Source organism: Oncorhynchus masou, unplaced genomic scaffold (genome assembly GCF_036934945.1).
Source record: "Oncorhynchus masou masou isolate Uvic2021 unplaced genomic scaffold, UVic_Omas_1.1 unplaced_scaffold_1753, whole genome shotgun sequence".
Classification (NCBI taxonomy): Eukaryota; Metazoa; Chordata; class Actinopteri; order Salmoniformes; family Salmonidae; genus Oncorhynchus; species Oncorhynchus masou.
Genome location: NW_027007693.1, coordinates 33,234 through 55,000, shown reverse-complemented (window position 1 = coordinate 55,000; position 21,767 = coordinate 33,234). Strand labels below are relative to the sequence as shown.

Below are 21,767 nucleotides of genomic sequence, written 5' to 3'. Positions count from 1 at the left end.
GGTGATAGATAGAGGCAGTGTATGGTGATAGATAGAGGCAGTGTATGGTGATAGATAGAGGCAGTGTATGGTGATAGATAGAGGCAGTGTATGGTGATAGATAGAGGCAGTGTATGGTGATAGATAGAGGCAGTGTATGGTGATAGATAGAGGGGGTGAAACTTGGTATAGACTGAATCTTGGCATGACACCGAAGTCACTGCCAATAAACTCATGGCAGATGAACTCAAACTGGACCCTAAACCATGGAGATGGAGGGACCAATAGGAATGGCTCTTTCTTTCCAGTTGACGGCCCAGATCTATAATGATGAAACTGCTCAGGGTCAAAGACAAGGAGGAGTTTCTCAGGAGAGCCATGTGCCTGAAGGAACCCTAAATCACCTGAAGAAACCCCAAATCACCTGAAGGGAACCTAAATCACCTGAAGAAACCCCAAATCACCTGAAGGAACCCTAAATCACCTGAAGGAACCTAAATCACCTGAAGGGCACCTGAAGGAACCCTAAATCACCTGAAGGAACCCTAAATCACCTGAAGGAACCCTAAATCACCTGAAGGAACCCTAAATCACCTGAAGGGAACCTAAATCACCTGAAGGAACCCTAAATCACCTGAAGGAACCCTAAATCACCTGAAGGAACCCTAAATCACCTGAAGGAACCCTAAATCACCTGAAGAAACCCCAAATCACCTGAAGAAACCCCAAATCACCTGAAGAAACCCCAAATCACCTGAAGGAACCCTAAATCGCCTGAAGGAACCCTAAATCACCTGAAGGAACCCTAAATCACCTGAAGGAACCCTACATCACCTGAAGGGAACCTAAATCGCCTGAAGGGAACCTAAATCGCCTGAAGGGAACCTAAATCGCCTGAAGGAACCCTAAATCACCTGAAGGAACCCTAAATCACCTGAAGGAACCCTAAATCACCTGAAGGAACCCTAAATCACCTGAAGGAACCCTAAATCACCTGAAGGGTACCTAAATCACCTGAAGGAACCCTAAATCACCTGAAGAAACCCCAAATCACCTGAAGAAACCCCAAATCACCTGAAGGAACCCTAAATCGCCTGAAGGAACCCTAAATCGCCTGAAGGAACCCTAAATCACCTGAAGGAACCCTAAATCACCTGAAGGGAACCTAAATCAACTGAAGGGAACCTAAATCGCCTGAAGGAACCTAAATCACCTGAAGGGAACCCTAAATCACCTGAAGGAACCCTAAATCACCTGAAGGAACCCTAAATCACCTGAAGTGAACCTAAATCACCTGAAGGAACCCTACATCTCCTGATAAAACTAACACCAATGTATGGTTGTATTGGACATGCTATGTCCAGTACACCCTGTGTTTCTGCCCACTCTGGATGATTCCCACTGTGTATCTCTCTAGTTAGGCAGGAACTCTGATAACATGGTCTTTAACCCGTTAGATATTAATGAAGCCAAGGACATCAACTCTGATAACATGGTCTCTAACCCATTAGATATTAATGAAACCAAGGACATCAACTCTGATAACATGGTCTTTAACCTGTTAGAAATTAATGAAACCAAGGACATCAACTCTGATAACATGGTCTCTAACCCGTTAGATATTAATGAAGCCAAGGATATCAACTCTGATAACATGGTCTCTAACCCGTTAGATATTAATGAAGCCAAGGACATCAACTCTGATAACATGGTCTCTAACCCATTAGATATTAATGAAACCAAGGACATCAACTCTGATAACATGGTCTCTAACCCATTAGATATTAATGAAGCTAAGGACATCAACTCTGATAACATGGTCTCTAACCCGTTAGATATTAATGAAACCAAGGACATCAACTCTGATAACATGGTCTTTAACCTGTTAGAAATTAATGAAACCAAGGACATCAACTCTGATAACGTGGTCTCTAACCCTTTCAGAAACATGGTCGACTCTGAGACATCAACGCTTCATCTCCTTTATAATGCCATTCACCACTGGAGAACATCAACGCTTCATGACAGGTCTCCTTTATAATGCGGTTCACCACTGGAGAACATCAACGCTTCATCTCCTTTATAATGCTGTTCACCACTGGAGAACATCAACGCTTCATCTCCTTTATAATGCTGTTCACCACTGGAGAACATCAACGCTTCATCTCCTTTATAATGCTGTTCACCACTGGAGAACATCAACGCTTCATCTCCTTTATAATGCTGTTCACCACTGGAGAACATCAACGCTTCATCTCCTTTATAATGCTGTTCACCACTGGAGAACATCAACGCTTCATCTCCTTTATAATGCTGTTCACCACTGGAGAACATCAACGCTTCATGACAGGTCTCCTGTATAATGCTGTTCACCACTGGAGAACATCAACGCTTCATCTCCTTTATAATGCTGTTCACCACTGGAGAACATCAACGCTTCATCTCCTTTATAATGCTGTTCACCACTGGAGAACATCAACGCTTCATGACAGGTCTCCTTTATAATGCTGTTCACCACTGGAGAACATCAATGCTTCATGACAGGTCTCCTTTATAATGCTGTTCACCACTGGAGAACATCAAGAGTGGCAGGAGGAGCGTCCATTTTGTGTTCATGAACATGTTCTCTTCTTTGTAAGCCATTCACCACTGGAGAACATCAAGAGTGGCAGGAGGAGCGGCCATTTTGTGTTCATTAACGTGTTCTCTTCTTTGTAAGAGAGGACCTCACACTTCCATCTGATAACAATGTTGTTGAATCTCTGTTGATAGAAATTCCCTCGTGTTCATTTCTTGGTGTTAAAACAAGCGGTGATTGGATGCATCGATCGGCCACCCGATTCTGACATTGGTAGTTTCGTTGATATCCTTGCATCGACCTGGGATTGGATTAACCTCTAATGTCGAGCAATCCCGTATCCGGGAATGTAATCATAGCCTCAAGCTCATTAGCATAACGCAACGTTAACTATTCATGAAAATCGCAAATGAAATGAAATAAATATATTGGCTCACAAGCTTAGCCTTTTGTTAACAACACTGTCATCTCAGATTTTCAAAATATGCTTTTCAACCATAGCTACACAAGCATTTGTGTAAGAGTATTGATAGCTAGCATAGCATTAAGCCTAGCATTCAGCAGGCAACATTTTCACAAAAACAAGAAAAGCATTCAAATAAAATAATTTACCTTTGAAGAACTTCGGATGTTTTCAATGAGGAGACTCTGTTAGATAGAAAATGTTCAGTTTTTCCAAAAAGATTATTTGTGTAGGAAAATCGCTCCGTTTTGTTCATCACGTTTGGCTCAGAAAAAACGAAAATTCTGTCATTACAACGCCAAACTTTTTCCAAATTAACTCCATAATATCGAAAGAAACACGGCAAACGTTGTTTAGAATCAATCCTCAAGGTGTTTTTCACACATCTAGTCGATGATAAATCATTTGTGGCAGTTGCCTTTCTCCTCTGAACCAAATGGAAAAGTGGACGCAGCTGGAGATTGCGCAATAATTTCGACGGAGGACACCAAGCAGACACCTGGTAAATGTAGTCTCTTATGGTCAATCTTCCAATGATATGCCTACAAATACGTCACAATGCTGCAGACACCTTGGGGAAATGACAGAAAGTGTAGGCTCATTCCTGGCGCATTCACAGCCATATAAGGAGACATTGGAACACAGCGCATTCAAAATCTCGGGCATTTCCTGTATGAAATTTCATCTTGGTTTCGCCTGTAGCATTAGTTCTGTGGCACTCACAGACAATATCTTTGCAGTTTTGTTAACGTCAGAGTGTTTTCTTTCCAAAGCTGTCAATTATAATTTGTAAGTCGCTCTGGATAAGAGCGTCTGCTAAATGACTTAAATGTAAATGTTATATGCATAGTTGAGCATCTTTTCGTGACAAAATATCTTGTTTAAACGGGAACGTTTTTTTTATCCAAAAATTAAAAGAGCGCCCCCTATATCGAAGAAGTTAATAGTGAAGCTAAAAATGTGTTTTCTATTGGGTGATTACAAGGATTGGGTGATTTCTATTGGGTGATTACAAGAATTGGGTGATTTCTATTGGGTGATTACAACGTAAACGTATTTAGAAAGCGAGAAGCACTCAGTGACATCTGACTTGTTGAATAGTTTATACTGCAGCTATCTGTATCCCATCGTCTATAAGCCCACGACCAGTCCACCTGCCTTGTTGAATAGTTTATACTGCAGCTATCTGTATCCCATCGTCTATAAGCCCACGAGACCAGTCCACCTGCCTTGTTGAATAGTTTATACTGCAGCTATCTGTATCCCATCGTCTATAAGCCCACGAGACTGACCAGTCCACCTGCCTTGTTGAATAGTTTATACTGCAGCTATCTGTATCCCATCGTCTATAAGCCCACGAGACTGACCAGTCCACCTGCCTTGTTGAATAGTTTATACTGCAGCTATCTGTATCCCATCGTCTATAAGCCCACGAGACTGACCAGTCCACCTGCCTCCCTTATTGATTGTTTAAATAATGTGACTAATGCAGGTGTACTTTTATTGAAATTCATGACCACTTTCCACTTTTCTTCGGCAACTGGAAAATGAACAGATGGGAATGATTAGTAGAATGTAGAATATTTAACTCAAGTAATTATGATCGCTTTAAGATGTTGATTGATGATATATATATATATATATATATATATATATATATATATATATATATATATATATATATTCAGGCTGATTTGGAGTCTGCCTGCCAGACTCACATCTTTCAATTGTTGTATTTCACCACTGCTTTCCCTTCGTTAAGTCACGTGAGAGAGCAGCAGACGGTTCTGGAAACCTTGGGTTTTCTCAACCCGGTCTCAAAAAACCCTCAGTACGAAAAAAGTTGTGTAAAAGGTTCATCAATCATCTGTTGAGTAAGAAAAAGGCCTGTACAACTCCCCCATGTCAATGTCCTGTTGGAAATCAGACCGATACTGATCCTGATGTTATTTCATGTCAGTTAAATTTAAAAAAAAAAAAACGTCTTTTTTTTGAATGTGGGTTCCTCTCTGTCAAAGACAACAGAGAAAACGGATGGAAATCCCTGGGTTACATGTCCCTTCTCTGCTTCAGTGTGATCCTCCTGATGGGAGGCGATGGAGGTCATCGGTAACTTAAAGATATCAGCGGCAGGTCATGATGACATCGGTGTCTCTGTGGTGAAATCGGCGTCTTCCTCGATCTCCGAGCCTCTTTGTAACGTCCATCTTCACCAAATCAATCCCAACTGGTATTGTTCCTAAAGATTCGAAAATCGCCCAAGTTATACCTCTCTATAAATCTGAAGATCCAAGATATTTTACAAATTATCGCCCCAAATATCTGTACTACCATGTTTTTCTAAAGTCCTAAAAAATTGGTGTATAAGAGAATGCTGAAACATTTAAACCAACACTGTATTCTATATGAGCACAGATACGGCTCTTTCGCAACTTGTGGATAAAATCTTTACATCCGTGAACAACAATGAACGGTATCTTTTGAGATTTATCCCAAAGCGTTTGACACGGTCGATCATTAAATATTACTTTCTAGATTGCATTATTATGTTTGTCATGATTTAACATATAACTGGATATATAGTTCATGTTTATGATAGAGAACAATGTGTTAATGCAGACGGCTGTGTATCTACCAGGGCCAAGATATCCTGTGGTGTGACACAGGGTTCAAAACCTGTCTAGTTTTCATAGTGGAGGGTGAGGGTTAGTGGTGAGGGTTCTACCAGTCTAGTTGTCATAGTGGAGGGTGAGGGTTAGTGGTGAGGGTTTTACCAGTCTAGTTGTCATAGTGGAGGGTGAGGGTTTTACCAGTCTAGTTTTCATAGTGGAGGGTGAGGGTTAGTGGTGAGGGTTCTACCAGTCTAGTTGTCATAGTGGAGGGTGAGGGTTAGTGGTGAGGGTTCTACCAGTCTAGTTGTCATAGTGGAGGGTGAGGGTTAGTGGTGAGGGTTTTACCAGTCTAGTTGTCATAGTGGAGGGTGAGGGTTAGTGGTGAGGGTTTTACCAGTCTAGTTGTCATAGTGGAGGGTGAGGGTTAGTGGTGAGGGTTTTATCAGTCTAGTTGTCATAGTGGAGGGTGAGGGTTAGTGGTGAGGGTTTTACCAGTCTAGTTGTCATAGTGGAGGGTGAGGGTTAGTGGTGAGGGTTTTATCAGTCTAGTTGTCATAGTGGAGGGTGAGGGTTAGTGGTGAGGGTTTTACCAGTCTAGTTGTCATAGTGGAGGGTGAGGGTTTTACCAGTCTAGTTTTCATAGTGGAGGGTGAGGGTTAGTGGTGAGGGTTTTACCAGTCTAGTTTTAATAGTGGAGGGTGAGGGTTAGTGGTGAGGGTTTTACCAGTCTAGTTTTAATAGTGGAGGGTGAGGGTTAGCGGTGAGGGTTTTACCAGTCTAGTTTTCATAGTGGAGGGTGAGGGTTTTACCAGTCTAGTTTTCATAGTGGAGGGTGAGGGTTTTACCTGTCTAGTTTTCATAGTGGAGGGTGAGGGTTTTACCAGTCTAGTTTTCATAGTGGAGGGTGAGGGTTTTACCAGTCTAGTTTTCATAGTGGAGGGTGAGGGTTTTACCAGTCTAGTTTTCATAGTGGAGGGTGAGGGTTTTACCAGTCTAGTTTTCATAGTGGAGGGTGAGGGTTTTACCAGTCTAGTTTTCATAGTGGAGGGTGAGGGTTTTACCAGTCTAGTTTTCATAGTGGAGGGTGAGGTATTACCAGTCTAGTTTTCATAGTGGAGGGTGAGGGTTTTACCAGTCTAGTTTTCATAGTGGAGGGTGAGGGTTTTACCAGTCTAGTTTTCATAGTGGAGGGTGAGGGTTTTACCAGTCTAGTTTTCATAGTGGAGGGTGAGGGTTTTACCAGTCTAGTTTTCATAGTGGAGGGTGAGGGTTTTACCAGTCTAGTTTTCATAGTGGAGGGTGAGGGTTTTACCAGTCTAGTTTTCATAGTGGAGGGTGAGGGTTTTACCAGTCTAGTTTTCATAGTGGAGGGTGATTGTTTTACCAGTGTAGTTTTCATAGTGGAGGGTGAGGGTTTTACCAGTCTAGTTTTCATAGTGGAGGGTGAGGGTTTTACCAGTCTAGTTTTCATAGTGGAGGGTGAGGGTTTTACCAGTCTAGTTTTCATAGTGGAGGGTGAGGGTTTTACCAGTCTAGTTTTCATAGTGGAGGGTGAGGGTATTACCAGTCTAGTTTTCACAGTGGAGGGTGAGGGTTTTACCAGTCTAGTTTTCATAGTGGAGGGTGAGGGTTTTACCAGTCTAGTTTTCATAGTGGAGGGTGAGGGTTTTACCAGTCTAGTTTTCATAGTGGAGGGTGAGGGTTTTACCAGTCTAGTTTTCATAGTGGAGGGTGAGGGTTTTACCAGTCTAGTTTTCATAGTGGAGGGTGAGGGTTTTACCAGTCTAGTTTTCATAGTGGATCGTACTATTTTGCCCTTTGTTATTCCTAGTCTATATCAATGACCTTGCTGTTGGGTCTTCTACCGTACCTCCCTTCTCTTTACTGATGATACCAATTAGATTGTATCACCCAAGCATTTTTGATTCACTAATTAAATGAAACCAACTCAGGCATGGCCACATTTTCTAAATGATTCCAGATAAACAAATTATCTTTAAACATTAATACATTCAACTTTACTATACTCAATTAAATGGAACAAGCCACATCCACTAGATTCCTCAGAGCTCTAATTGATGAAACGTTATCCTGGTAGGAACATATTCATTTTGTCTGTAGCAAAGTGATGAAATCTGTTGGAACCATCAGAGTGGTTTGGTTCATCAGGTTTGCTTCTCAACTCTGCACTCGAGCTGCGTTGACCCAGATCTCATGTACTGTAATATAGTCTGGGCCAGTACAGACGCCTCCTACCTACAGATTACTCATCACACAAAAGAAAGTGTGCAAGACGCAGTCGCCACTGGCACAATCTGAATAATTAGTATGTTGTGTGTTAATTCTGGTACTTGTGTATTGTATACCGTCTTTATTCTGGTTGTTATATCAGCCTTTGAGCATCCAGCCACACCTGCAAACTGTGTTTGTTGTCTCTTGTTGTTGTCTGTCTCTTGTTGTTGTCTATAGCTTGTTTTTGTTTGGTGTGAATAAATAAAGCTAGACAGACCAGACCTGACTGACTGACAGACAGACAGACCAGACCAGACCAGACCAGACCAGACCAGACCAGACCAGACCAGATGTTCCTCATCTTTGAAAAGACAGTTTCCCCACAAACCATCACAGTCATCATGTGTTTCAGAGCATCTCTGGTTTCCAGTGTTGTTGCTGTCATATGCATTCAGCTGTTTCCCTTGGGGATGAGTGGTGACCTCAGAAATAAAGATTGACCTCTGTCTCTCTCTCTGTCTGTCTCTCTGTCTGTCTCTCTGTCTCTCTCTCTCCGTCTCTCTCTCTCCATCTGTCTGTCTCTCTCTCTGTCTCTCTCTCTCTGTCTGTCTGTCTGTCTGTCTGTCTCTCTGTCTGTCTCTCTCTGTCTGTCTGTCTTTCTCTCTCTGTCTATCTCTCTGTCTGTCTCTCTCTCTGTCTGTCTGTCTCTCTCTGTCTGACTCTCTCTCTGTCTGTCTGTCTCTCTCTCTGTCTGTCTCTCTCTGTCTGTCTCTTTCTCTGTCTGTCTCTCTCTCTGTCTGTCTGTCTCTCTCTCTCTGTCTGTCTCTCTCTCTCTGTCTGTCTCTGTCTGTCTGTCTCTCTCTGTCTGTCTCTCTGTCTGTCTCTCTCTCTGTCTGTCTCTCTCTCTCTGTCTGTCTCTCTCTGTCTGTCTGTCTCTCTCTGTCTGTCTCTCTGTCTCTCTCTGTCTCTGTCTGTCTCTCTGTCTGTCTCTCAGGTCTGGAGCTGAACGGGATGGGGGTTGATAAAGGAGAGACTCCTCCCCCCCTGCCCGTGAAGGGCATCTCTGCTGATTATGGGAACCTGCTAGGAGATAATCAAGACTTGACGAGTCCCTCCACCCCTCCCCTGACACACCATCAAAGGGTAGGTTTTTAATGTGGGCTAAGAACAGCACCTTAATGATGCCATGTCAATACTATGGTTAATGGAACAACAGCCCATCATCACCATGGAGGGAGGGAGGGAGGGAGGGAGGGAGGGAGGGAGGGAGGGAGGGAGGGTCAATACTATGGTTAATGGAACAACAGCCCATCATCACGAGGGAGGGAGGGAGGGAGGGAGGGAGGGAGGGAGGGTCAATACTGCGGTTAATGGAACAACAGCCCTTCATCACGAGGGAGGGAGGGAGGGAGGGAGGGAGGGAGGGAGGGAGGGAGGGAGGGAGGGAGGGAGGGAGGGAGGGAGGGAGGGAGGGGGGGGGGGGGGAGGGTCAATACTACGGTTAATGGAACAACAGCCCTTCATCACGAGGGAGGGAGGGAGGGAGGGAGGGAGGGAGGGAGGGAGGGAGGGAGGGAGGGAGGGAGGGGGAGGGAGGGAGGGAGGGAGGGGGGAGGGGGGGAGGGAGGGAGGGAGGGTCAATACTACGGTTAATGGAATAACAGCCCTTCATCACGGGGGAGGGAGGGAGGGAGGGAGGGAGGGAGGGAGGGAGGGAGGGAGGGAGGGAGGGAGGGAGGGAGGGAGGGAGGGTCAATACTACGGTTAATGGAACAACAGCCCTTCATCGGGAGGGGGAGGGAGGGAGGGAGGGAGGGAGGGAGGGAGGGAGGGAGGGAGGGTCAATACTACGGTTAATGGAACAACAGCCCATCATCAGCCTGTCTCCTCCTGCCTCAGCCTGTCTCCTCCTGCCTCAGCCTGTCTCCTCCTGCCTCAGCCTGTCTCCTCCTGCCTCAGCCTGTCTCCTCCTACCTCAGCCTGTCTCCTCCTGCCTCAGCCTGTCTCCTCCTACCTCAGCCTGTCTCCTGCTGCCTCAGCCTGTCTCCTCCTACCTCAGCCTGTCTCTTCCTGTCTCAGCCTGTCTCCTCCTGCCTCAGCCTGTCTCCTCCTACCTCAGCCTGTCTCCTCCTGCCTCAGCCTGTCTCCTCCTGCCTCAGCCTGTCTCCTCCTACCTCAGCCTGTCTCCTCCTGCCTCAGCCTGTCTCCTCCTACCTCAGCCTGTCTCCTGCTGCCTCAGCCTGTCTCCTCCTACCTCAGCCTGTCTCTTCCTGTCTCAGCCTGTCTCCTCCTGCCTCAGCCTGTCTCCTCCTACCTCAGCCTGTCTCCTCCTACCTCAGCCTGTCTCCTCCTGCCTCAGCCTGTCTCCGCCTGCCTCAGCCTGTATCCTCCTGCCTCAGCCTGTCTCCTCCTACCTCAGCCTGTCTCCTCCTACCTCAGCCTGTCTCCTCCTACCTCAGCCTGTCTCCACCTGCCTCAGCCTGTCTCCTCCTGCCTCAGCCTGTCTCCTCCAGCCTCAGCCTGTCTCCTCCAGCCTCAGCCTGTCCCCACCAGCCTCAGCCTGTCCCCTCCTGCCTCAGCCTGTCTCCTCCTGCCTCAGCCTGTCTCCTCCAGCCTCAGCCTGTCTCCTCCTACCTCAGCCTGTCTCCTCCTGTCTCAGACTGTCTCCTCCTACCTCAGCCTGTCTCCTCCAGCCTCAGCCTGTCCCCACCAGCCTCAGCCTGTCCCCTCCTGCCTCAGCCTGTCTCCTCCAGCCTCAGCCTGTCCCCTCCTACCTCAGCCTGTCTCCTCCAGCCTCAGCCTGTCTCCTCCTACCTCAGCCTGTCTCCTGCTGCCTCAGCCTGTCTCCTCCTACCTCAGCCTGTCTCCTCCTGTCTCAGCCTGTCTCCTCCTACCTCAGCCTGTATCCTCCAGCCTCAGCCTGTCCCCTCCAGCCTCAGCCTGTCTCCTCCTGCCTCAGCCTGTCTCCTCCAGCCTCAGCCTGTCCCCTCCTACCTCAGCCTGTCTCCTCCTGCCTCAGCCTGTCTCCTCCTACCTCAGCCTGTCTCCTCCTGCCTCAGCCTGTCTCCTCCTACCTCAGCCTGTCCCCTCCAGCCTCAGCCTGTCTCCTCCTGACTCAGCCTGTCTCCTCCTACCTCAGCCTGTCTCCTCCTGCCTCAGCCTGTCTCCTCCTACCTCAGCCTGTCTCCTCCTACCTCAGCCTGTCCCCTCCAGCCTCAGCCTGTCTCCTCCTGCCTCAGCCTGTCTCCTCCTGCCTCAGCCTGTATCCTCCAGCCTCAGCCTGTCCCCTCCAGCCTCAGCCTGTCTCCTCCTGCCTCAGCCTGTCTCCTCCTACCTCAGCCTGTCTCTTCCTACCTCAGCCTGTCTCCTCCTGCCTCAGCCTGTCTCCTCCTACCTCAGCCTGTCTCCTCCTGCCTCAGCCTGTCTCCTCCTACCTCAGCCTGTCCCCTCCAGCCTCAGCCTGTCTCCTCCTGCCTCAGCCTGTCTCCTCCTACCTCAGCCTGTCCCCTCCAGCCTCAGCCTGTCTCCTCCTGCCTCAGCCTGTCTCCTCCTACCTCAGCCTGTCTCCTCCTGCCTCAGCCTGTCTCCTCCTACCTCAGCCTGTCTCCTCCTACCTCAGCCTGTCCCCTCCAGCCTCAGCCTGTCTCAGCCTGTCTCCTCCTGCCTCAGCCTGTATCCTCCAGCCTCAGCCTGTATCCTCCAGCCTCAGCCTGTCCCCTCCAGCCTCAGCCTGTCTCCTCCTGCCTCAGCCTGTCTCCTCCTACCTCAGCCTGTCTCTTCCTGCCTCAGCCTGTCTCCTCCAGCCTCAGCCTGTCTCCTCCAGCCTCAGCCTGTCCCCACCAGCCTCAGCCTGTCCCCTCCTGCCTCAGCCTGTCTCCTCCTGCCTCAGCCTGTCTCCTCCAGCCTCAGCCTGTCCCCTCCTAACTCAGCCTGTCTCCTCCTACCTCAGCCTGTCTCCTCCTGTCTCAGACTGTCTCCTCCTACCTCAGCCTGTCTCCTCCAGCCTCAGCCTGTCCCCACCAGCCTCAGCCTGTCCCCTCCTGCCTCAGCCTGTCTCCTCCAGCCTCAGCCTGTCCCCTCCTACCTCAGCCTGTCTCCTCCAGCCTCAGCCTGTCTCCTCCTACCTCAGCCTGTCTCCTGCTGCCTCAGCCTGTCTCCTCCTACCTCAGCCTGTCTCCTCCTGTCTCAGCCTGTCTCCTCCTACCTCAGCCTGTATCCTCCAGCCTCAGCCTGTCCCCTCCAGCCTCAGCCTGTCTCCTCCTGCCTCAGCCTGTCTCCTCCAGCCTCAGCCTGTCCCCTCCTACCTCAGCCTGTCCCCTCCAGCCTCAGCCTGTCTCCTCCTGCCTCAGCCTGTCTCCTCCTGCCTCAGCCTGTCTCCTCCTACCTCAGCCTGTCCCCTCCAGCCTCAGCCTGTCTCCTCCTGCCTCAGCCTGTCTCCTCCTACCTCAGCCTGTCTCCTCCTGCCTCAGCCTGTCTCCTCCTACCTCAGCCTGTCTCCTCCTACCTCAGCCTGTCTCCTCCAGCCTCAGCCTGTCTCCTCCTACCTCAGCCTGTCTCCTGCTGCCTCAGCCTGTCTCCTCCTACCTCAGCCTGTCTCCTCCTACCTCAGCCTGTCTCCTCCTGCCTCAGCCTGTCTCCTCCTGCCTCAGCCTGTCTCCTGCTGCCTCAGCCTGTCTCCTCCTACCTCAGCCTGTCCCCTCCAGCCTCAGCCTGTCTCCTCCTTTCTCAGCCTGTCTCCTCCTACCTCAGCCTGTCTCCTCCTGTCTCAGCCTGTCTCCTCCTACCTCAGCCTGTATCCTCCAGCCTCAGCCTGTCCCCTCCAGCCTCAGCCTGTCTCCTCCTGCCTCAGCCTGTCTCCTCCTGCCTCAGCCTGTCTCCTCCTGTCTCAGCCTGTCTCCTCCTACCTCAGCCTGTATCCTCCAGCCTCAGCCTGTCCCCTCCAGCCTCAGCCTGTCTCCTCCTGCCTCAGCCTGTCTCCTCCTACCTCAGCCTGTCTCCTACACAGGAATTGACTTGGATTGTAGTTTCACTCAAAGTGCTTGAATCATCAGCCCCAAGCCTAGAAGGTTAAATCATTCGAAAGGAGATTTCCTGCTACTATATTATTTTGATGATGAATCCCTGGGAATGTACAGTTATAAATATTGATTTATATATCTGGAGCCTATTACAGAATCTCAAATCAAATTGTCACATACACATGGTTAGCAGATGTTAATGGTCACGTACACATGGTTAGCAGATGTTAATGGTCACATACACATGGTTAGCAGATGTTAATGGTCACATACACATGGTTAGCAGATGTTAATGGTCACATACACATGGTTAGCAGATGTTAATGGTCACATACACATGGCAAGCAGATGTTAATGGTCACATACACATGGTTAGCAGATGTTAATGGTCACATACACATGGTTAGCAGATGTTAATGGTCACATACACATGGCAAGCAGATGTTAATGGTCACATACACATGGTTAGCAGATGTTAATGGTCACATACACATGGTTAGCAGATGTTAATGGTCACATACACATGGTTAGCAGATGTTAATGGTCACATACACATGGTTAGCAGATGTTAATGGTCACATACACATGGTTAGCAGATGTTAATGGTCACATACACATGGTTAGCAGATGTTAATGGTCACATACACATGGTTAGCAGATGTTAATGGTCACATACACATGGTAAGCAGATGTTAATGGTCACATACACATGGTTAGCAGATGTTAATGGTCACATACACATGGTTAGCAGATGTTAATGGTCACGTACACATGGTTAGCAGATGTTAATGGTCACGTACACATGGTTAGCAGATGTTAATGGTCACATACACATGGTTAGCAGATGTTAATGGTCACATACACATGGTTAGCAGATGTTATTGGTCACATACACATGGTTAGCAGATGTTAATGGTCACATACACACAATTAGCAGATGTTAATGGTCACACACATGGTTAGCAGATGTTATTGGTCACATACACATGGTTAGCAGATGTTAATGGTCACGTACACATGGTTAGCAGATGTTAATGGTCACGTACACATGGTTAGCAGATGTTATTGGTCACATACACATGGTTAGCAGATGTTAATGGTCACATACACATGGTTAGCAGATGTTAATGGTCACCTACACATGGTTAGCAGATGTTATTGGTCACCTACACATGGTTAGCAGATGTTATTGGTCACATACACATGGTTAGCAGATGTTAATGGTCACATACACATGGCAAGCAGATGTTAATGGTCACATACACATGGCTAGCAGATGTTAATGGTCACATACACATGGTAAGCAGATGTTAATGGTCACATACACATGGTTAGCAGATGTTAATGCGAGTGTAGCGAAATGCTTGTGCTTCTAGTTCCGACAATGCAGTAATAACCAACAAGTAATCTAACTAACAATTCCAAAACTACTGTCTTATACACACAAGTGTAAAGGGGTAAATATTATGTACATAAAGATATATGAATGAGTGATGGTACAGAGCAGCATAGGCAAGATACAGTAGATGGTATCGAGTACAGTATATACATATGAGATGAGTATGTAAACAAAGTGGCATAGTTAAAGTGGCTAGTGATACATGTATTACATAAAGATGCAGTAGATGGTATAGAGTACAGTATATACATATGAGATGAGTAATGTAGGGTATGTAAACAAAGTGGCATAGTTTAAAGTGGCTAGTGATACATGTATTACATAAAGATGCAGTAGATGGTATAGAGTACAGTATATACATATGAGATGAGTAATGTAGGGTATGTAAACATATAAGGTGGCCAGTGATATGTTTATTACATCAACGTTTCCATTATTAAAGTGGCTAGAGATTTGATTCAGTATGTTGGCAGCAGAATCTCAGGGATCTTTAACTGCTGAGTTGTGAGATGACCTGCTACATTTCCAGGGTATTCCTCTTTCTTTAATCTACTTGAAGCTGAGTTTAAAGCTTCACAAGGTGTTATAAGGATGTGTAAGCTGAGTTTAAAGCTTCACAAGGTGTTATAAGGATGTATAAGCTGAGTTTAAAGCTTCACAAGGTGTTATAAGGATGTATAAGCTGAGTTTAAAGCTTCACAACGTGTCATAAGGATGTATCAGCTGAGTTTAAAGCTTCACAATGTGTTTTTAAGGATGTGTAAGCTGAGTTTAAAGCTTCACAATGTGTTTTTAAGGATGTGTAAGCCGAGTTTAAAGCTTCACAAGGTGTTATAAGGATGTATAAGCTGAGTTTAAAGCTTCACAAGGTGTTATAAGGATGTGTAAGCTGAGTTTAAAGCTTCACAAGGTGTTATAAGGATGTATAAGCTGAGTTTAAAGCTTCACAAGGTGTTATAAGGATGTATAAGCTGAGTTTAAAGCTTCACAACGTGTCATAAGGATGTGTCAGCTGAGTTTAAAGCTTCACAAGGTGTTATAAGGATGTATAAGCTGAGTTTAAAGCTTCACAACGTGTCATAAGGATGTGTACGCTGAGTTTAAAGCTTCACAAGGTGTTAAAAGGATGAATAAGCTGAGTTTAAAGCTTCACAACGTGTCATAAGGATGTATACGCTAAGTTTAAAGCTTCACAACGTGTTTTTAAGGATGTATCAGCTGAGTTTAAAGCTTCACAAGGTGTTATAAGGATGTGTAAGCCTTTATAATGTCTTATAAAGGTGGCTTAATATTTCTGTATTCTCTCTCTTCTTTTTTGAACAGCATTTGCCACCTCCTCTTCCCAGCAAGACCCCTCCTCCCCTCCCCCTAAGACCACCAGGAAACAAGCCTCCATCGATTCAGGAATTGTACAATAAACAATGACATTAAGACACCCGATTTAAAACACACAAGGTTCTTTCCCTCTGCAATCCCCCTCCCTCATCCCCCTCATCCCCGCTCAACACAAGGCTGCGTTAACAAAATGGCGACCTAGTTCCAATAGTGGACTACTTTTCACCATCGGGTTCTGGGCAAACGTAGGGCACTATAAAGTGAACAGGGTGCCATTTGGGGAAACAGCCGCAGTCTGACCAGGAGTGGAAGAAGAGTATCTCACTCAGGCAACACTCCTTATTGAGCCATTCATCTTGTCCGTGTCCCAACGGCACCCTATTCCCTATATATTGCACTACTTTTGACCACGGCCGATAGGGCTCTGGTTAAAAGTAGTGCACTACGTTGGGAATAGGGTGCCATTTTGTGGCAGAGCCTCATTGATCCTTTTCAATTTTGCCTCAAGTGTGATGATGCGGTCTACTCTACCATAGGTAGATAGGTGAAGCAGTTTCACATGATTACTGGTCACTGAATTTATTGATGCGATCTACCATCTAGGACTCCATTCTCCACGTGATACCAGTTCAGGCCTTTAGAATGCTATGAGATCGTGTTCCACCTATAGAACCTTTAGAATGAGTGAAATGAATATAGAATCAGAACCAGGTGAATGAAGCGTTCTCGGGTTCTGTCTTTGACCAATAGACAGGCTGGTGAGTGACGACCAACATTCTGACCCCTCCCACCTGCTCTTGGGAGCTGGGAGCACATAGTCACAAAAAACATGCTTTTTATTCTGTGGTTTATCTTTTGTATCCATAGTTACAGAAAACATCCATTTTATTCAGTGGTTCATCTTTTTCTATCCATATTCCCGATTTGTACAGAGGTTTGTATATAGGATTTTATTTTCATTTCATTTTTTTTAATGTGGAATTTATCATGACTTTTATTTTGTATTAACATTGCATTAGATTAACAGGTTTGCATTTATACCCCCCCTCCTCCCCCAATAAAAAATAAAATAATGTTTTTTAAAGTTTTTAAATGACAGGGACTATAAAGAATTGGTATGTGAGAATCTGCCTATCGTTGATTTTCTGGGTAAGGTTTGTGTTTTCTTTGCAGTGAACACAACTAACTCCCTCCTCCTCCATCATACATCGTCATTGTATAGGATTTTAACGCTGTAACATTGACTGTTTCCAATTCACTACTGACTTCTGAATAAACTTTCTCAACTGGATGTTTCAACTGTTTCTTTGTGTTTTCGCTGCTCTTCAGCTTAACAAAAACAAAATACCTTTGAAACAAAGTCTGTTCGGTCTGTGTTGTTGACTTTGATTAAAGGATGTATAGCAACTAGCTGGGTTTCACTGACGTCAAGGTAATGCAGGGTTATCAAGGGGAAGTCTACACAGTCTCTTACGGTAACGATATACAGGGTTATCAAGGTGAACTCTACACAGTCTCTTACGGTAAGGTAATGCAGGGTTATCAAGGTGAACTCTACACAGTCTCTTACGGTAAGGTAATGCAGGGTTATCAAGGTGAACTCTACACAGTCTCTTACGGTAAGGTAATGCAGGGTTATCAAGGTGAACTCTACACAGTCTCTTACGGTAAGGTAATGCAGGGTTATCAAGGTGAACTCTACACAGTCTCTTACGGTAAGGTAATGCAGGGTTATCAAGGTGAACTCTACACAGTCTCTTACGGTAAGGTAATGCAGGGTTATCAAGGTGAACTCTACACAGTCTCTTACGGTAATGTTATACAGCGTTATCAAGGTGAACTCTACACAGAGTTTTACAGTAATATTATACAGCAGGGATGTCAAACTCATTTTACCCCGGGGATGAGTTCGTCTTCAACGAGGTCCGGAGGACCGCACTAAAATTAGATTTTATTTCCTAAAAATGTGCAAAAAGTAGTCCTCTATCCATATTTTGCGGAAATTCCTATGCTCCCTGACTGTCTAGTAATTATTAGCGCGCGAGCTGGACAGTCAAACCATACGAATGTAGGTCCATTGACTGTGCACAGTGATTATTAGCCAGTTGGACAGTCAAACCATACGAATGTAGGTCCATTGACTGTGCACAGTGATTATTAGCCAGCTGGACAGTGATTATTAGCCAGCTGGACAGTCAACCTGTATGAATGTAGGACCATTGACTGCACAGTGATTATTAGCCAGCTGGACAGTCAGACCGTATGAATGTAGGTCCATTGACTGCACAGTGATTATTAGCCAGCTGCACAGTGATTATTAGCCAGTTGGACAGTCAACCTGTATGAATGTAGGTCCATTGACTGTGCACAGTGATTACTAGGCAGTTGGACAGTGATTACTAGCCAGCTGGACAGTGATTACTAGCCAGCTGGACAGTGATTATTAGCCAGCTGGACAGTGATTATTAGCCAGCTGGACAGTGATTATTAGCCAGCTGGACAGTGATTATTAGCCAGCTGGACAGTGATTATTAGCCAGCTGCACAGTGATTACTAGCCAGCAGGACAGTGATTATAAGGCAGCTGGACAGTGATTACTAGCCAGCTGGACAGTGATTATTAGCCAGCTGGACAGTGATTATTAGCCAGCTGGACAGTGATTACTAGCCAGTATAAACACACAAACAATTGAACACACCATGTAAACATTCACACTGCTCCACGAACGCCGAAGACGTGGATGTCGATTAAGACAGCCTCCCCACACTGTCTGATTCAGAGGATGTTGGGTTAAATGCAAAAGACACATTTCAGTTGAATGCATTCTGTTGTACAACTGACCAGGTATCCCCCTTTCTGTTGTACAACTGACCAGGTATCCCTCTTTCTGTTGTACAACTGACTAGGTATCCCCTTTCTGTTGTACAACTGACCAGGTATCCCTCTTTCTGTTGTACAACTGACCAGGTATCCCTCTTCTGTTGTACAACTGACTAGGTATCCCCTTTCTGTTGTACAACTGACCAGGTATCCCCCTTTCTGTTGTACAACTGACCAGGTATCCCCTTTCTGTTGTACAACTGACCAGGTATCCCCTTTCTGTTGTACAACTGACCAGGTATCCCCCTTTCTGTTGTACAACTGACCAGGTATCACCCTTTCTGTTGTACAACTGACCAGGTATCACAACCTTTCTGTTGTACAACTGACCAGGTATCCCTCTTTCTGTTGTACAACTGACCAGGTATCACCCTCTTTCTGTTGTACAACTGACCAGGTATCCCTCTTCTGTTGTACAACTGACCAGGTATCACCTGTTGTACAACTTTATCTGTTGTACAACTGACCAGGTATCACCCTCTTCTGTTGTACAACTGACCAGGTATCCCTCTTTCTGTTGTACAACTGACCAGGTATCCCCTTTCTGTTGTACAACTGACCAGGTATCACCCTTTCTGTTGTACAACTGACTAGGTATCCCTCTTTCTGTTGTACAACTGACCAGGTATCCCCCTCTTTCTGTTGTACAACTGACCAGGTATCCCTCTTTCTGTTGTACAACTGACCAGGTATCCCTCTTTCTGTTGTACAACTGACCAGGTATCCTCTTTCTGTTGTACAACTGACCAGGTATCCCCTTTCTGTTGTACAACTGACCAGGTATCCCTCTTTCTGTTGTACAACTGACCAGGTATCCTCTTTCTGTTGTACAACTGACCAGGTATCCCTCTTCTGTTGTACAACTGACCAGGTATCCCTCTTCTGTTGTACAACTGACCAGGTATCACCCTTTCTGTTGTACAACTGACCAGGTATCCCCTTTCTGTTGTACAACTGACCAGGTATCCCTCTTCTGTTGTACAACTGACCAGGTATCACCCTCTTTCTGTTGTACAACTGACCAGGTATCCCTCTTTCCCTTTCCCCAATGCAGGGTGGAAATAGCATGTGAACCCTTGGATTTAATAACTAGTTGACCCTCCTTTGGCAGCAATAACCTCAACCAAACGTTTTCTGTAGTTGCGTATCAGACCTGCACAACGATCAGGAGTAATGTTGGACTATTGCTCTTTACAAAACTGTTTCAGTTCAGCAATATTCTTGGGATGTCTTGTGTGAACTGCTCTCTTGAGGTCGTGCCACAGCATCTCAATCGGGTTGAGGTCAGGACTCAGACTGGGCCACTCTTCTGTAAACTTCAGACGTGCTGAAATTATGTGTTTTTGGACAGCAGTGGCTTCTTCCGTGGTGTCCTCCCATGAACACCATTCTTGTTTAGTGTTTTACGATCGTAGTCTCGTCAACAGAGATGTCAGCATGTTCCAGAGATTTCTGTAGGTCTTTAGCTGACACTCTAGGATTCTTCTTAACCTCATTGAACATTCTGCTCTGTGCTCTTGCAGTCATCTTTGCAGGACGGCCACAATTAGTCTTAGCGTGGACTGATGAACGTCAAGGCTTTTAGAGATACTTTTGTAACCCTTTCCAGCTTTATGCAAGTCAACAATTCTTCATCTTAGGTCTTCTGAGATCTCTTCTGTTTGAGGCCTGGGTCACATCAGGCAATGCTTCTTGTGAACAGCAAACTCACATTGTGAGTGTTTTTTATACTTCTAGGCAGCTCTAACCAACATCTCCAATCTCGCCTCATTGATTGGGCTCCAGGTTAAGTGACTCCTGACTCCAATTATCTTTTGGAGAAGTCATTAGCCTTGGGGGGTTCACATCCCAGCTGATGTACGAAGGGCTATATAAATACATTTGATTTGATGACTGTGTTTGTCTATTGTTGTGACATAATTGTATGACCAATTTGATGCAGAAATCCAGGTAATTCCATAGGATTCTACATGCCTTTTTCTTGGCACTTTAGGTAGATTGACTGTCCCCCCTGCCCCAATCTATGCTATTATCAAACCGCCTTTTTCTTGGCACTTTAGGTTTTTGGACCCCCTCACAGTGTATGTTTGACACCCCTGTTATACAGGGTTATCAAGGTGAACTCAGCAGTCTCTTAAGTTAAAGGCCCAGTGCAGTCAAAAATGTGATTGTCCTGCGTTTTGTATGTAAATCTACACTATGGGTTTTGAATAAGACTCTGAAAATGATGATAATGCCCTTAGAGTGTAAGAGCTGTTGGAAAAGACTGTTTTGGTAGGATGGAGTTTTGAGCGTGCCTGGTGACATCAGTAAATTACTTAATGGACCAATAAGAAAGAGAGTTCTAAACCTCTCTGCCAATAACAGCTCGTTTTCATTTTCCCTCCACACTCAGACCACTCCCAGAGAATCCTAGCTAAATTCTTCCTTGAGAAATTGCTCTTTGCTGAAGCTATCTTTGTTTACAATTCAAATGTGAAAAAAAAAAATAAACAATCACAGGTACTTAATTGTTACCCAGAAATAATTTGGTATTGAGATAAAATAAAAAAAAAAATAAAAACAGATTGCATTGTACCTTTTAATGTAACACAAGGTTATGACCGTGTACTCGGTCTCTTACGGTAATATTAAACAGGGTTTAACACATACTAACATATGTTGTAATCTACAAGGTCATGAACGTGCACTCGGTCTCTTACGGTAATATTAAAACAGGGTTTAACACATACTACGTGTTGTAATCTACAAGGTTATGAACATGTACTCTGTCTCTTACGGTAATATTAAACAGGGTTTAACACATACTACGTGTTGTAATCTACAAGGTTATGAACGTGCACTCGGTCTCTTACGGTAATATTAAACAGGGTTTAACACATACTACGTGTTGTAATCCCATCTATACAAGGTCATGAACGTGCACTCGGTCTTTTACGGTAATATTAAACAGGGTTTCACACATACTTTACGTGTTGTAATCTACAAGGTTATGAACATGTACTCGGTCTCTTACGGTAATATTAAACAGGGTTTAACACATACTACGTGTTGTAATCTACAGTGCCAGGTGGTTGCCTGTGGAACTGAAACTGTAAAGAAATGTGATCATTTATGTTTCAGGGGAACAAAAAGAACGTTCCCATCTGGCTGTGGGGGATACAACACCGGGTTCCTGTCATCATCCAACAAGTACAACATCTGTAGTTTTATCAGTGAAATGAGTTAGGATTTGCTGAATTTGCATCATGATATGCAGAGACATAACAAG

The 21,767-nt window shown here is 45.4% G+C and overlaps 1 long non-coding RNA gene across 1 annotated transcript in view; it reads left to right on the top strand.

Moving 5' to 3' along the window:
- LOC135532169 (uncharacterized) overlaps positions 1–15,739 on the top strand; it is a 17,527-nt gene extending 1,788 nt beyond the window's left edge. Inside the window, exons 2-3 of the long non-coding RNA XR_010454311.1 lie at positions 8,859–9,007; positions 15,605–15,739. This is a non-coding gene — a long non-coding RNA (uncharacterized LOC135532169). The remainder of the gene's footprint in view (positions 1–8,858; positions 9,008–15,604) is intronic.
- The last annotated feature ends 6,028 nt before the right edge of the window (positions 15,740–21,767 follow it).